The 15,106-nt window shown below is 35.1% G+C and overlaps 1 long non-coding RNA gene across 1 annotated transcript; it reads right to left on the reverse strand.

The window, feature by feature from the left end:
• Nucleotides 1–1,534: 1,534 nt before the first annotated feature.
• LOC119143999 lies at nt 1,535–9,376 on the reverse strand. The gene is made up of 3 exons (XR_005102922.1): nt 7,794–9,376; nt 6,013–6,066; nt 1,535–2,181 (listed from the first exon to the last, which is right to left on the reverse strand). It is a non-coding gene; the product is annotated as an uncharacterized LOC119143999 (long non-coding RNA).
• Nucleotides 9,377–15,106: the final 5,730 nt, after the last annotated feature.

Genomic DNA, 15,106 nt, shown 5'->3' on the forward strand with positions numbered 1-15,106 from the left:
GTTGAATAGTTATGGAAAGAAAGTTATAAATCACACACTAGAGACAACAATGAGCTGAGTAGAAGTTTTCTTTCTGTCCTAAACAAAAATCCAAGCTAGTTTTAGAAAATTACATGCTATAAACAAAACCAAACAAAGAAAAAATGAACTTAAAAGGTAAACACTGACAGTATCACGAGTATGCTGAAGAATATAATCATACCCTGCAACTGCTATATCTTTGAGCTGGTAACATATGATCACATTGGTTATGGGAGAGGAAATACAGTCCTAAGAGAACAAGTACAAACAAGTGATAAAGATGGCCCTACATAACAGTACACTACCAGCATGAACTAAGGAGTATAATCAGTCTTAACAGATAAGCAATGACTAGCACTACTAAAAGAAGTGGTTAGCTAGGGGATTCCAAGGACCTGAAATACCTGGAGTGAACAAGATGGGTACTGAGCTCCCTAAATCTAACGTGAAAACTCACATTAGCATCCCGAAATGTAGCAAATGTAGTAAGCCCAAATATAAAATTCCAAAATTAATCCCTTGTTTTCAAAGAGTGAAGGAAGGGGGAACAATCATGAGTTGTCCTCCTGCTGTTGAGTCAAACTGTGCCCTCCAGAAAAACAATATCCACCATGGCGGTCTGCACAGTCAGAAAATGTGGTCTTCTCTGTTTTACTAGTAGCATTTACCCCATTTTCCATCTTATGTTCCTTTATGTGCCATTTGGCTATTACAAGCACTAAGATTAAGTCTCTGTAGCAGTCTTCCCTCTGGCTATCCTTAGAAAGGACCTGAAAATGGTTTATGATTTTTAAGGTAGCTTGTTTGTACCTTCAGCTCCAATTTTTGTCACCCTCAGACATTGCTACAAGAGGCACAGAGCTTTCTGCCCTGTCTCCCAAGAAACAGATAAAAGGTACAATCTCAAGGCAAGTGTACTTAAGTTTTTGTACTTGCAAAGTTTAAACTTTCTGTGAGGGGGGGGGAGGGGGGGGGGGGCGGGGAAGTCAGTAACAGCCTGCATTCTCAAACGTTCAGATGAGGTTTAGAAGCTGTGTTTATCCTGCTCACTTGCCATTGTTAGTGCAGGAAAAATACATTTCTGTTCACCATTCTTCATATCTTACTTCCTTTTTGAAATTCAGTGTAATAATGTGCTTAACAAGTTTCTTTTCTATGTTAATTTTGGCATCTGAGTTTTCATTGCTGAATGTCATGGGACACAAACTGGAACCAAGAAAATGGTGGTGGAGAATAAATAGAAGAACATTAACTTGAAAAACAAGATGAAAAATGAGTCCAGAAAAGAAACATCATGCTCCCATCATATGCATCACCAGAGTATAGTTCATGTAAAATTGATCTTAAACAGTGTAAACAGCATACATTCATCTTTGATACGAAGAGGGTTACTGAAAATTAAATTAAAAGTCTCAATTGATGCAAGCTAAAACTAGCAAAGGGCAAATTCTCTCTTAACTTCTGCAAATAAATATGATGAGATATCTGACAAAGGTGAGTCGAATAAACTGCATTTTATGGATGTCTTTTATTTAGACGACAGTGAGAATGTAAACTCTTTATCTAATACAAACAAGCAGAAGTAGCTGAAAGAAAAGCTTTCCCTTATCTGATAGATAGGCAAGTGTCCACTACTGAAGGTTTTCGCAACCACTTAATCAGTCTCTGGATTTCACCTCACATAGAAAGTTTATGCATCTACATATATAAAATGTTTTCTAATGAAATAACTAAATTCAGCCAGTATGGAAAGAACAACATTGGCCTATATTTTTTGTTTAAAATAATGCATCCAAAGATCTCCAAACTTACAATGATATCAGATATCAGCTACTCTCTCTAAATGTATATGTAAACAGAAATGAAGTATAATATACATCTGTGATAATCTACCAAAGAAAACAAAAAATAAAGTATTATGTATTAATTATCTTAACTGAATATTTTCCTCTAGAATAAACCACAAATTAGAGCTTAATACAGCAACTCCCAATTGCAACACAAGCCATTTCAATGCCTTCTGTCCAACAATAAGCCTGAATTACTTTATGGGACATTTCTCAATATCATACCAAGATTTCACATATCAAGTCAGCACAGTGGCAAAAGGTGCATCTGATCCATGACGATCTACTGCAGCTATTGCTGTCCTAGTCAGTCCTGTAAACCAAGGAACATTACATTTGGTTTATTATTTCAAAAGGAAGAATAATGTTTGTGAAGGTATAGTATTTTTATTAATACATATCTGCACCTGCTCGAGCTGTTGGAGGTAAGTTGAAGATCATCTGCTGGAAACAAAGTGTTGATAGAAAATATTTTTTTAGTAATTGGTTACAGGAAATTGTGCATGGAAACTTTAGATTTGTTACTACTGTTTCACATCTTTGTTTCTCTTGTAGCAAATAGATGCATTTGTCAGATCTAAGCCATGCCATTCCACAACATCACACTAGATATTTTATACTAAGAGAATTATGTAATCAAAATTAAATATGTAGATGATTTGGGGGGCAGGGAGACATATGTACATATGCATATAAAACATATATATCTTTTCTAATATATATAACAATCGGGGAGGGGGGGCGGAGATTGGAGAAAAAAATCATTATAAAATCCAGATTTGCAGTAATGTGAAAAGATAAAAGATCTACGAATTTTCTCTCAGAACAGTGAGTACTCATCCTGTATTGGGCAGATAGGTACTGCTTACAAGGTTTAATTAAACTTCAGGTCATTCTAATTTTACATGACAGCAACAAAATGCAGAAAATTACTCAAAACTGGCAGTCATTGTAAGGTATGTGAGATATTGTAAGATAAGACTCTCCCTTGGTAACTCTGTTCCATGCCTCAGTAAAAGAGGGATGGCTCGCCAGGGCCAGTTACACTACAATAAAGATTTTTTTTCTTTGTGTTTTTCTCATTTTATTATCATTTTATCAAGTGAAAAAGAGTTTGATCCTGAACATGAAATCAAGTTGCCCTTCCCTCTGTGTGAGACAAAACTTGGAGTCAACTTTAAATGCAGGTGAGACAACTTAGGCAGCAAAATCTGGGAATATTAGTCAAAGCCCTGCATTTAACTTATAATTTGCATATAAGCTAAATTATATTATTATTAATCTATTCCTAGAACTGAAGTTAATTTTAGAATTCATTTCAGAATAACTTCAGAATTCAGTATGGACAAATAGAGATAAGAAGAGCATAAAATGTAGATTAGTAGAAAAAGAAATCAGACCATTTGCCTCAAGAGTCTGATTAAGCAAAATGAGTCTTCAATTGTTAAATGTGGGAATGTTTCAATACAGAGTGTGCAGGAGCTCTTCTGTGGAATAACTGAAACCCCTGTATACTCTGCCAAGAGGAACTCATGATCTATTTTGACCAGAGGAAGACAGTGAAAGAACCTTGCAAAGATGTTTGTGTTTGGTAATGTTGAATTCTGTGTAAAGAAAAGGAAAAAAGTTGGTACAGCATGAATGTTTTACAAAGCAAAAACTCTTTAGTATATAGATGGTAAATAAAATTTGAGTTTAATTTTCTTCATCTTAAAGCTAAACTTGAAATATTTTTCATATATAACATTTTGGCTTGCTGGCATATTATTTTTTTTTTTTTAAAGTGATGGCAGTTTGTATAGTCAAAGCAAATTCAGACAAAAGAATTTGTTTTCCAGGACTTTACAAAAAGTAAATTGTGGATAATGGTGTCTGCACCTAAGACAGTACTGGCAGGCACCATGTAATTATACAAACACCTAAAAGTTAATGTTTTTACAGTGTAAAATATGTTTTTCGATAAACAGAAACTTCTCCCAATAAAATTATTCATGTCTTTTACTTTGTTTTGGGGTTCATAGGCAGTGGAGGAGAGGGTAATGCTACTAAAAATTCTGCTGCTTACTATTTGAATATCATTTATTCTTATTAAGTCATTCCTAAATTACACTAATTTATTATGAGCAGAATTCAGCCCTGCATGTATATTATTCCAGAGAACTTGTAATTCTGTGTATGTCTGGAGAATATATTTTTGTTCTTGAATAAATAAACATCCTAACTCTCTGATTGGAGAAAACTACATCCTAAAGGGAAGGAAAGAAAAAGAACAGGCTTTTCTGAAACAAAGAAACTACTAATTGGCAAAGGAAAATGTAACACTCATCAGAATTTTAAACATTAAAAATATTCAAAGACATATAGGTTTTATGATTTGAATATTTTATTCTGCTAAATCAAAACTGCATTTTTTTCTAGCTTTCTTGAGATTTGTTCCGGACATGACAGTCTTGAGCCTTCAGCATGCCTGATTTGTACATATATAATCAAAGATCACATTATATAAATCCTAATGCAGAACCTGAATACCTAAAGAACTATTGCTATCACCTGCATATTGAGTAACAACCTACCTGATGCCTTTTTTTTTCCTTATCAAGGAAATGCGATCTGAACATCATATCAAAGCTAATTGCAAATGCTCATATTTTTAACTGTAAGCCCTAAGCAATGCAATTCTACTCAGCTAGCCATAATGTTTTCTTTTTGTCATTGTTTTAAATAACCAAGATTAGCTGGCAGCAGACACTGTTACCAGCAATTGTTGAAAAGAAATCAAATTACAATAGACTTTTTAATTAATGAATTAATTCAAATTGACTTTGATGTAATATTGTGATGAGATCTGCCAACTTGCTGTAAATGCCAACAACTGTGAATTATAAATGTCATGAACACAAAACCGATAAATGAATTACACTAGTAAATCAAACTGAAGTAAGTTTGCAACAACAAATTGGTGTTTGGGAAAGTAATATTGAGAATGTTGCCAAATCTATTTTTCTGGAACTTCTTAAAAGCACAGAAAAATGTAACAAGCTTTTAACAAAATCTGCAGACTGCTCCAATTAGAAGGAATTGTCACTAATGGTAGAATGAGTAAAAATAGTCTCACTGAAGTCACTCTGCTTCTTCCAGATGTACTAATATTTGAACCTATTGTAAGTTTACATGCATCTTGCATACTTGAATGCTCAAGCCTTGGATTTGCTTATGCATCTTGTAAATCTTCATGCTTCTTTTCACCTGAGTATACACAAGCCCAGCTACGAACAGAAAGATATGGCGAACTCTGAAGAGAGACAGTAATATTAAAGATGCATCAGGCAGCACTTGTTATGACCACAGTACATAGCTTCCTTCTGTCACACAAATAATTTAGAGAACACAAATAATTAATGTGTTGGCCTTAGCAGAACTGAAGTATGGGCATGAGGTTTGAGTATGAGTTTTCACAACATTTTGGAATTGGGCTGTCTTTATTGAATGAAATATGCATGGCAGTTCTGCTGTAACTGCCCAAAGATCACTAATTTTTCTTGCCGAGTTGATAACTAACAAAAGGATTGGTTTTCATTGCATGTAGGATGAGAATGAGCAAAAGAATTGCTGGAGTGTTAACATCAAATTAGGAAGGCAAGGGAGAAAGGATCATGTAATATCCAGGAGCAAACAACCACACATAGGCTGAGTACTGAAACCACTGTTACAATATTCCCTTTTGTTGCTACAACTATAGCAGGGAAAGGGTAGCATCTGCTGCATTTTTTTATATTTATATTTATATTTTCATGTGAAAGTAGTAGGGGCATATGCATATCAAATATAGAAACTATCTGGAATTTATGGACGAGGTATGCACTATGTCAAAGAAGATATACTTTAAGAACTATAATAAATGTAGAAATAAAGAAATAATGATATTTATCAGTGAAATATGTATGCTACTTTATTTGGAGGAAGTAAGTATTTAGGAAGAATTAAGGGTGTTTTTTTCCTGAATTATTAATTAATTAATAGCACAAATAGAAGGAAAACAGAATAACAATTGGCAAGAAACTGGACATGAACATGTATTTCCCATTAAATACATCAGCAAAGAAAAATTGACTGCTATATTTTACTTTACACAAATACAACTCACTGTAATATCTTCTAAGAATAGAGATCTTCACAGGATATACACAAATTCAGAGATCTAGGGAAATAAATGAATAAATGGGGATTTTTGCTTTGAAATATATTTTTCAATTCTTTCATATCAATCTTTGAATAATCTGCAATTTATTAATATATTCTACACCTTACAGAGTTGTTAAAAAACCCCTTAGTTTTCCCATCACTGTCTCTTCACTACAGAGAGCTACTTTTTCTTCTTATATTTATTCTTACCCAGAAAGCCCTTGGCTCTTGCAAAATCTCTGTACAAATCCATACTGCCATTGAATATTTGCATCATTATGTATGAACAGTTATTCAGCAAGGAATTTGGAGATCAAGAGTACATTCTTATGATCACATTGATTAATCAAAATTTAAAGGGACAAATGTAATTTCCATTTGAACAAATATTACCTTGCCTGCACTATATGATCAGCCCTACTAACCAGATGTCAAGCCGCTCATTTTCCCAGATGGGCTTTAGGTTAAAGGTACTCTTTCATCCACTCATGTAAATTTGTGTCTATAATCTTTACCTCTGCTTTTCTTCATTTTATGAAATAAATATATGGCTAGAAGAAAAAATAAAAAGAGCCTACCCTGAAAGGCATCTTTTACTAGATGCCACTAATCAGTGGAATGTATTAACATGGGTTCTTAAAATAGGCAGCTGCTCAGAAAAAAAGAATTATGAATATTTGATCAAATTACATTGCTTGTAGCACTTTCTAAGGACACATTCATATGCTGAACCATGAAAGCATCTTTTTACACAATAATCTGAGAAAGAAATTGCACAGTTGCCTGTTATTATTTTGTAGATTTATGCTGTTAGCAAAGCATTTTGAAAGAGTTAACTAGCTGACAGCTTTTACATCCAACGTTGTATTTGCATATTATAACCGAAAAATAACCCTTACCTCCTTGCTTGCATGGCTTTTGTGAATGTACTCAGTTCTATCACATAAGAAGTCATGATTTTCAGGGTTCCATTTTTTGTACTAAGTTGCTAAAAATCAGTCAATTTCAAATACACTACTTGAGGTCATCTAAATCCATTTGTATATACACAACTTGGAAATCCTTATAGGATTTTTTTTTTCTTTTCTAAGTTATGCACACATTTTTCTGAAATGTAATTTTGCTCGCTCGTAAAACAGATGAGTACAGACCAGTATGTAGTACCTAAAATCCTCCTTAAACTAGAATAAATTTCATTTATGCTATTGCAACTATCCTAACACAGACTGAAACTAAACCTCAAATTCTGTGTCATTCACTGAGGAGAAAACTTGTATCTGAATCAAAAATGCTTGCTTTAACTTTTACTTTATGCAAAAAAAATCTGCCACTTGCAGATCAGGTTTAATGTCAGATTAGAGAGATTAGACAGATTAGACAGATTATTGATAGATGAGAAAGCTTCAAATTAATCCGCTTTCAATTCACCCAAAGGGTCATTCAGAGGGTTTTATTCATGATGGACCTAAAGAACTCTCAGTTTTGAGCTACTCTCAGGACTTCAGGAAACAAGTTTGATTCAGGACTTTGATATTGAGGTCCCTCCGAATGAAGCTCAAAGTCAGAAGTATAACTGTTTCTCTTCATTGATGTGTCAAATAGCATTATTTATATTGTTGAACTTGGTGTGACCTCAGGCAAGATGTCTTCCTTTTTAGTTCCATCCATGATGAAATTGCTCTACTCCCTGTACTTCTTTGCAAGTCTCTTAGTTTATATTTACGCTGTGGTGTTGCTACTTACCAAGTCATTGACCTTCCCTGTCCCTGGAGCATTTGGTTTCCCTGAAAACAGCTCAGCAGCCCCCACTTGTGTCTTCTCCTCAGTTTTCAGGCTGAGTCACAAGACAGCAGTTGAGACAAGGCAAAGAGGCAGCCTGCCTCCTCCTACCCACCTCCAGCTGCGACCCTTTCAAAAAAAAACATAGCAGACAACACCCTGGGAGAATTAAATAAACAAGTACAACCCCAGACACACTCACAAAATTTTCATGCAGGTTTGTGTTAGGTCTTCCTAGCACTAATTAGCTGGAATAATTAGTTTTACTTCAGAATCTCACTACTCAGCAAGGGTATGCTGAGTAACCGTCTAACAGAAGGATACAGACTTCACTGTGGTTCATTGCTAACTACTACAGAGGAATCCGAATTATCTCACTAGGTTCAACATCTCTGTGACACATCTTGCAGAGAGCATCCAAAAGTTATTTTCAAATGCCTACGAATTTAATCGCTTCTAAACCACCTCAAAGAACATATGATGCCCCATATCACATCCTAGGTCAAAGGATGTGATATCCCTCACCCCTACCACAGCAAATAAGTATTGATAAAACAAGGAAGAACTGGTTTATGAAAAAGGCCTAGCTTTCCACAAAGAAACTTTGCCCAAAGCCATGACAATCAGTTTAAAAACATCATGGAAAGTGGAATGAACAGTTGAAGATAGGTAAAACATTTCTTTCTCTTTCGGCACATGGGACAAATGCTGATTTTGCTCAAAATAACTTTTTAGATCTTTTAAGTAGAATACTTTATATTGGAAAATACAATATTTAAGCTTGCTTGTCATCATCTTAACAAAACCCAGAAAAGAGAAAAAAAAAAGCAGATGTACAATAGACCTTCCTATTGTAAGGAAGGAATAAAGAAGAGATTGCCACTGTCATTCTTGGATGTGCTTACATTCAGTGGTTTTGGGCTGTCCTGTAAGAATCCAGCCTATAGAGTTTTTACATTTTCAGCTATTTATCAAAAAAAAATCGTCAAATTGTTCTGCTTCATTACCAGAAAAGCAGAAAAGAGAACAAACCTTCCTCAAATATCTTCCTAAATCCTCCATAAAATGCAGTTGTAAACCCAAGGCAGGTTGTCCCACAGGTAAATGGAGAGAGATCAAAGAGGTCCAAGGCACGAGTCAATCAAAGCTCCCTCTTCCCACTTATCCTTCCAAATGACATCCTACAGCCAGAACTGTTTACGGACTTCCACTACCACAAGGTTCTCAAACCAACCCTTCTTTTATCAAATGAATTCTGTACAAATGCCATCTATAATTTCAGAGAATCATGAAATCCTTTCAAAGTAATAGTAAGAAAGCTACAGCATATATCCCTGAAATGCCTCTGGCTTAAACTAACACAACAGCAGATCAGAGGACATACAACAGTAATTCCAAAAGATACAAGACCCTACAAGGACGACCTAGGCTATTCACAAAAACTTATACTGTACCCATGCAACAACAGACATAGTTTGCAGTACTAAATTTCTGCATTTCAGCTGTAGTAGTATGCCATCATTTAGTCATTATGGGTACTTTTTCCCCTCTCCATTCCAAGACAGTCACAAGATTTGCTCATCAATTTATTCTATCTGATTCTCGACAATTTGAACCTTTAGGACAAAATATCCTGCATATAATTAAAACCCTTAGGAATATCCTCATTTTAATTGCTATAGTCTTATCACTAAAAATAAGACTGGAGATCATTTTAAAAAGGTTTTGTCTCATTTTAGTTAAATTGCTCTTTCAGAACTGGCATTGTACACTCCTAGATATGTGCAGATTTACTTCACTTTTACTTATGTAGGCTAGTAATATTGTTTTCTGTTTCCAAGAATCATATATCTTATACCTGAAAATTAAACCATATTCCTGCATTTTTTTCTTAATTCTGAAATGGACTTTGAAAGATTTGACATGTACAATAAAATACCATTCATAATAAGGAAACAGTTACTTGGCTGTAGCTTGATAGTGATGTGGCTATAGGCAACCTGACAGCTTACATATCTGCAGTATGGCTGAGTAATACTATTTAAGAAGTTAAGTGGTATGGATGCTGTATTGTAATGGTAGTGGAAGCAGTATTATCTGACTGGTAATATCTCCATAGTGGAACATGTATAGTATATGGACCAGTGTGTCACACAGTCTTTCGGTTGGTATTTAACCTCTGAGCAAGACAAATATTCACTACAAAAACAATGCCTGCACCTGGCTGACAAAAAAATCCCTTTCTCTTCCTTGCAAGCCAGCTGCTATCATTCATAGGAGAAGCAGCAAGCTGTAGCTGGAAAGAATCATCATAGGCTAAAACACTGAAGACTTGGAAGTCCGATATTGTTTTCCAGTAACTGTTAGCTCCTTTTCATTCTTAACCTTAGAGATTCTCTAAACTTTTGGCAGCCAAACCTAACCATCCTCACACACAGGTTCTTCTTTTAATTGCCTTCCTGAAATTAATTTTTTCCCCAACTGTACTCTTTGCTGATTCTTAGCCCCAAAACTTACCAAACTTGTAACTCTGTCATGTGAAAACCAAAAAACAACGTATACACACATGAGAAAGTATAAGCACAGAAAAGCTTTATAATTCATCAGCATGCTTTCATAAGAAATGCAATACTGCATACACCTAATAAAAAGGAATGAGCTCTGCATTGGCAAGATATTATATGTTTTATTGTTAAATCTACTCAAAATTGTAGTCTATTAATATGATGTGAAAGGAATGGGATAAGAATAAGGTTTTTTAAATGTTATATATAATACTGATGTTCACTATAACTGGCAAAACATAACATATACTATCTACAGTATTACAACATTTTTCTGCGTACTTACAAATATGGCAGGGATAAAACCAAAACTATGAGTCCCTGCTGAACTTCCAGATATGTTTCTTAGTGAATAAACCACAGCTCCTTATTTTTGGATCCCAAAACACTCCTTACAAAAAAAAAACCAGGAAAGTACAGTGTACCATCTCAGCTTGGTCAGTGCATATCCACAAAAACTATTACCAATTCCCATGTTACCACTTAAAAAAAGGTTGGGTTTTTCCCATTTAGGAAAGCCTATTCCGTTACCATTGGAGCAAATAAAACTCCCAACCACTTGCTAATTCTTTCATTAAAAATAAGATATTTCATTTTTCTGTAAGTTTTTATTGCTCTATACTGGACACAATCTTGCAATCTCAGCCAGCTAACAAGTGTATTAAAAACAACACCAGAAAAAAAAACCAAACCAACTTTAAATTCTCTTGAATAGATAGATTGATGAAAGTTATTTTCAAGGCATTATTAGCATTCAATACTGGTTTTGAAAGATTTTCCTTTAAAAGAAAAAAATACTGTGGACTTCTCTAAGAACCAGTGCCGTAATTAAGATATTATATAATTAAGATATTATCAATGATCTTTTCTTAGATGATCTTGAGAAAGAGATATATAATTTTTTTAAAATGCATTTCAAAACCATATGCCAAAAAAATCTCATTACGTACTTTTGCATTTTGAGGAAAAAAGTAAAATTCTACTATTGGTTGTGTAAGCAATTAGGGTAACTTATTTTCAATAGAATAATAATAATACAAGTATGTCAAAACAAAATTTGTCCCTAAGAATAAGTCACAAGGCTATGCAGTCTTAGGCTACTCTATTGTGAAGCAACAGCTTTGATAATTTTAAATATACTAAAGCTCATCACAATGACTTTTCAGCATTGAGTCACATACCTTTTCTTAGGGGACCCTTTTAATGACAGTAACTGAGTATTTCTCCTACTGAAAGGTTCATCATAAGTTTGTCTTCAAGTTCTAGCTTTCCATCTTTTGTTATCAAAAGACAAAACAAATTTTTATTTTCTTACAGATTTCTCTATTTTTTCAGAAAGGTTGACTCACTTGAGGCAAAAACAGGCATAAAACTTTATCTTCTTTTTCATCTGTAGGAGCCTGCTGAAGTCAAGGTAACTGTCTAAAATAAAATTTCTTATGACTTCTACAAATCCTGTTTCCTGAGTATATAAATTCAGTTTTCAAGCTGTACAGTTGTGCTCATTGCAAAAAAACCCCAAAAAACAAAAACAACAAAAAAAACCCCATAACATAACATAACATAACATAACATAACATAACATAACATAACATAACATAACATAACATAACATAACATAACATAACATAACATAACATAACATAACATAACATAACATAACATAACATAACATAACATAACGTAACGTAACGTAACGTAACGTAACGTAACGTAACGTAACGTAACGTAACGTAACGTAACGTAACGTAACGTAACATAACATAACATAATATAAATATCTTAAAGATTGTTAAAGTGACTTGCAGCAATTATATTCCCTGTACACTCTATAGAACAAAGCTTTTGCTTGTTTAATTAACAAGGTACTTACCAAATTTTCTACATTAAAATTTAAAAGAACTTCACTGCAGTGGTTTAGGCCAAATCAATCAAAAGGATTTTGTTACCGAAGACTTGACTGTTTCCTTTTCACAATGAAACTGTTCCATTGACTAACATTGTCCTTATTTATATAGAAATTGAAAGATTTCAAACTTTAGACTGAAAACCAGACCATTACTAGTAGGCTAAATCATTTAAAAAGAGATCATAAACCCTTTACATATACTGATGAGAATCAGTCCTAGCTTGTTAAATATTTAATGTCTTAAAGAATTAAATGAATGAGAGAAAATGCAGGAAAATAATAGGAAAAGTAATGTCAGGGAGGGAAGAAGAAGAGAGATTAGAAGGATAAGGAGAAAATCATGAAGACAAGACTGACAGTGAGGTGATGAACAAAGAATGATAGAATGACCAGAACATGTAGAACAGATTATATCAACCCATATAAATGAGGCAGAGTTAATGAGATTAAAATATCAGATTTCACTAGAACTAGGCATAGTATCATAAATCAAAGAATGAAGCTGAATCAGACATTAAACACAAAGAGAAAGAAAAGACTCATGGAAAATGCAGATAAGAAGTCTTATCATAGTCTTAAATCAAAGTCTAAAAAAAATACAATCATATAAAGGTACAGCATAAATAAAAATAAAAGTATAACATAACCAAAACCTCATTATTACATCTTTACAACAAAATTGCCATAGCAAATGGTACCCAAATGCAGAGAGCAGATTAATTTTACTAAGTACATATGACACAATGAGGCTTGTTATTCTAGGTGATCTCAATTGGCTTTAGGTATCAAGCTTTATGCTTTTTAATAAATTAATTTTTAATATCAAAAAAGACAGATATAAAACCTACACGACTGTTCACTGTTTACATCATTTATGACTTTATTGATCCCCAGTATACTGTCCCTTAATTCATCTTTTTCCATACTAAAGAATCCTTAAACTCTTATATGAAAGCAGTCCATTCTTCTGATAAACTCCATTGTCTAAAAAAAGTTTTGTCTAAGCTTTCCCTTATCAATTGCACTTACTTTCTGGCATGATACAGTCAGAATCTGGTTTTGGTTTGTTATCCAACTTTTCCCTTAGTATTCATAATACTCTGTCTTTTTCATCACTGCAAACAGCAAAGTTTTTGGACTATGGTCAACAGTGGTTTCCAGATTTCTTTCCTAAATAATGATAGCCATCAATGTGCACAATGTTAGAAATTTTTTATCCATGTACTTTAAAATGTAGTTAACAAATCTGAATTCCACCTATTATTTCGTATATCCAGTCACTTGGTATCATGACACTTTCTATAATATTCTATTTCAGCTCTAAATTTCAGATCATTTATGAATATGTTCAACTTCACAATTTCTTCTGCTACACAAAGGTACCCTACATCTCTTGTGGAAAGGGACCATATATTCTTACCATTTTTTTCACTTATCTTTCATTATGTTATTAATCCATGAGACAACATACTCTCCTAAGAAAAAGAGGTTGACATAGGGTAAGAGACACATGTAAGGCTCCTTGAGTAAAGCTAGTTGAAAAATTCATATACCTACTATTAAACAATCTTATCAGTATCTAATTGATTTCCAATGACAGTGCCAGATTTGTGATTGCAATTTGCTGACTCTTAACAAATACGGTATTACACATTGGGTCAAACAGCTGTATTCTTTATTGAAGTTTCACAGAACCACAGAATCACAGCATGGTCAGGGTTGGAAGAGGCCTCTGGAGATCATCTAAGTCCAACCCCTTGCTAAAGCAGGTTCACATACAGCAGGTTGCACAGTTGCATCCAGATGGGTTTTGAATGTCTCCAGAGAAGGAGACTCCACAACCTCTCTGGGCAGCCTCTTCCAGGGCTCTGTCACCCTCAAAGTAAAGTAGCTTTTCCTCATATTCACATGGAACTTCCTGTGTTGCAATTTGTGCCTGTTCCCCTTGTCCTGTCTCTGGGCACCACTGAAAAGAGTCTGGCCCCATCCTCTTGACACTCACCCATAAGATACTTGCAATCATGGATAAGATCCCCTCTCAGCCTTCTTCAGGCTAAACAGGCCTTTCTTAGCCTTCCCTCACAAGGGAGATGCTCCAGTCCCCTCATCATCTTTGCAGCCCTCTGCTGGACCCTCTCCAGTAGTTCCCTGTCTCTCTTGAACCGGGGAGCCCAGAACTGGACACAGCACTCCAGATGTGGCCTCACCAGGGCAGAGCAGAGGGGCAGGATAACCTCCCTGGACCTGCTGGCCACACTCCTCCTAATGCCCCCAGGATACCATTGGCCTTCTTGGCCACCAGGGCACACTGCTGGTCCATGGGCAACTTGCTGTCCACCAGAACTCCCAGTTCCTTCTCTGCAGAGCTGCCTTCCAACAGGTCAACCCCCAGCCTGTGCTGATGCATGGGCTTATTTCTCCCTAGGTGCAGGACCTTACACTTGCCTTGGTTGAACTTCATTAGGTTCCTCTCTGCCCAACTCTCCAGCCTGCCCAGCTCTTGCTGAATAGCAGCACAGCCGCCACTCCTGCCAGTTTCGTATCATCAGCAAACCTGCTGAGGGTACACTCCGTCCCTTCATCCAGGTCACTGATGAGTAAATTGAACCAGACTGGACCCAGTACTGACCCCTGGGGAACACCGACAGCTACAGGCCTCTAGTTACACTCTGCACGGCTGATCACAACCCTCTGAGCTCTGCCATTCAGCCAGCTCTCAATCCACCTCACCGTCCATTTATCTAAGCCACATAGAAGTTTCTATTTATCCTGTGTAGAAAGCAATCAGTTCTAGTAAGTACACC

Source organism: Falco rusticolus, chromosome 3 (genome assembly GCF_015220075.1).
Source record: "Falco rusticolus isolate bFalRus1 chromosome 3, bFalRus1.pri, whole genome shotgun sequence".
NCBI classification, from domain to species: Eukaryota; Metazoa; Chordata; class Aves; order Falconiformes; family Falconidae; genus Falco; species Falco rusticolus.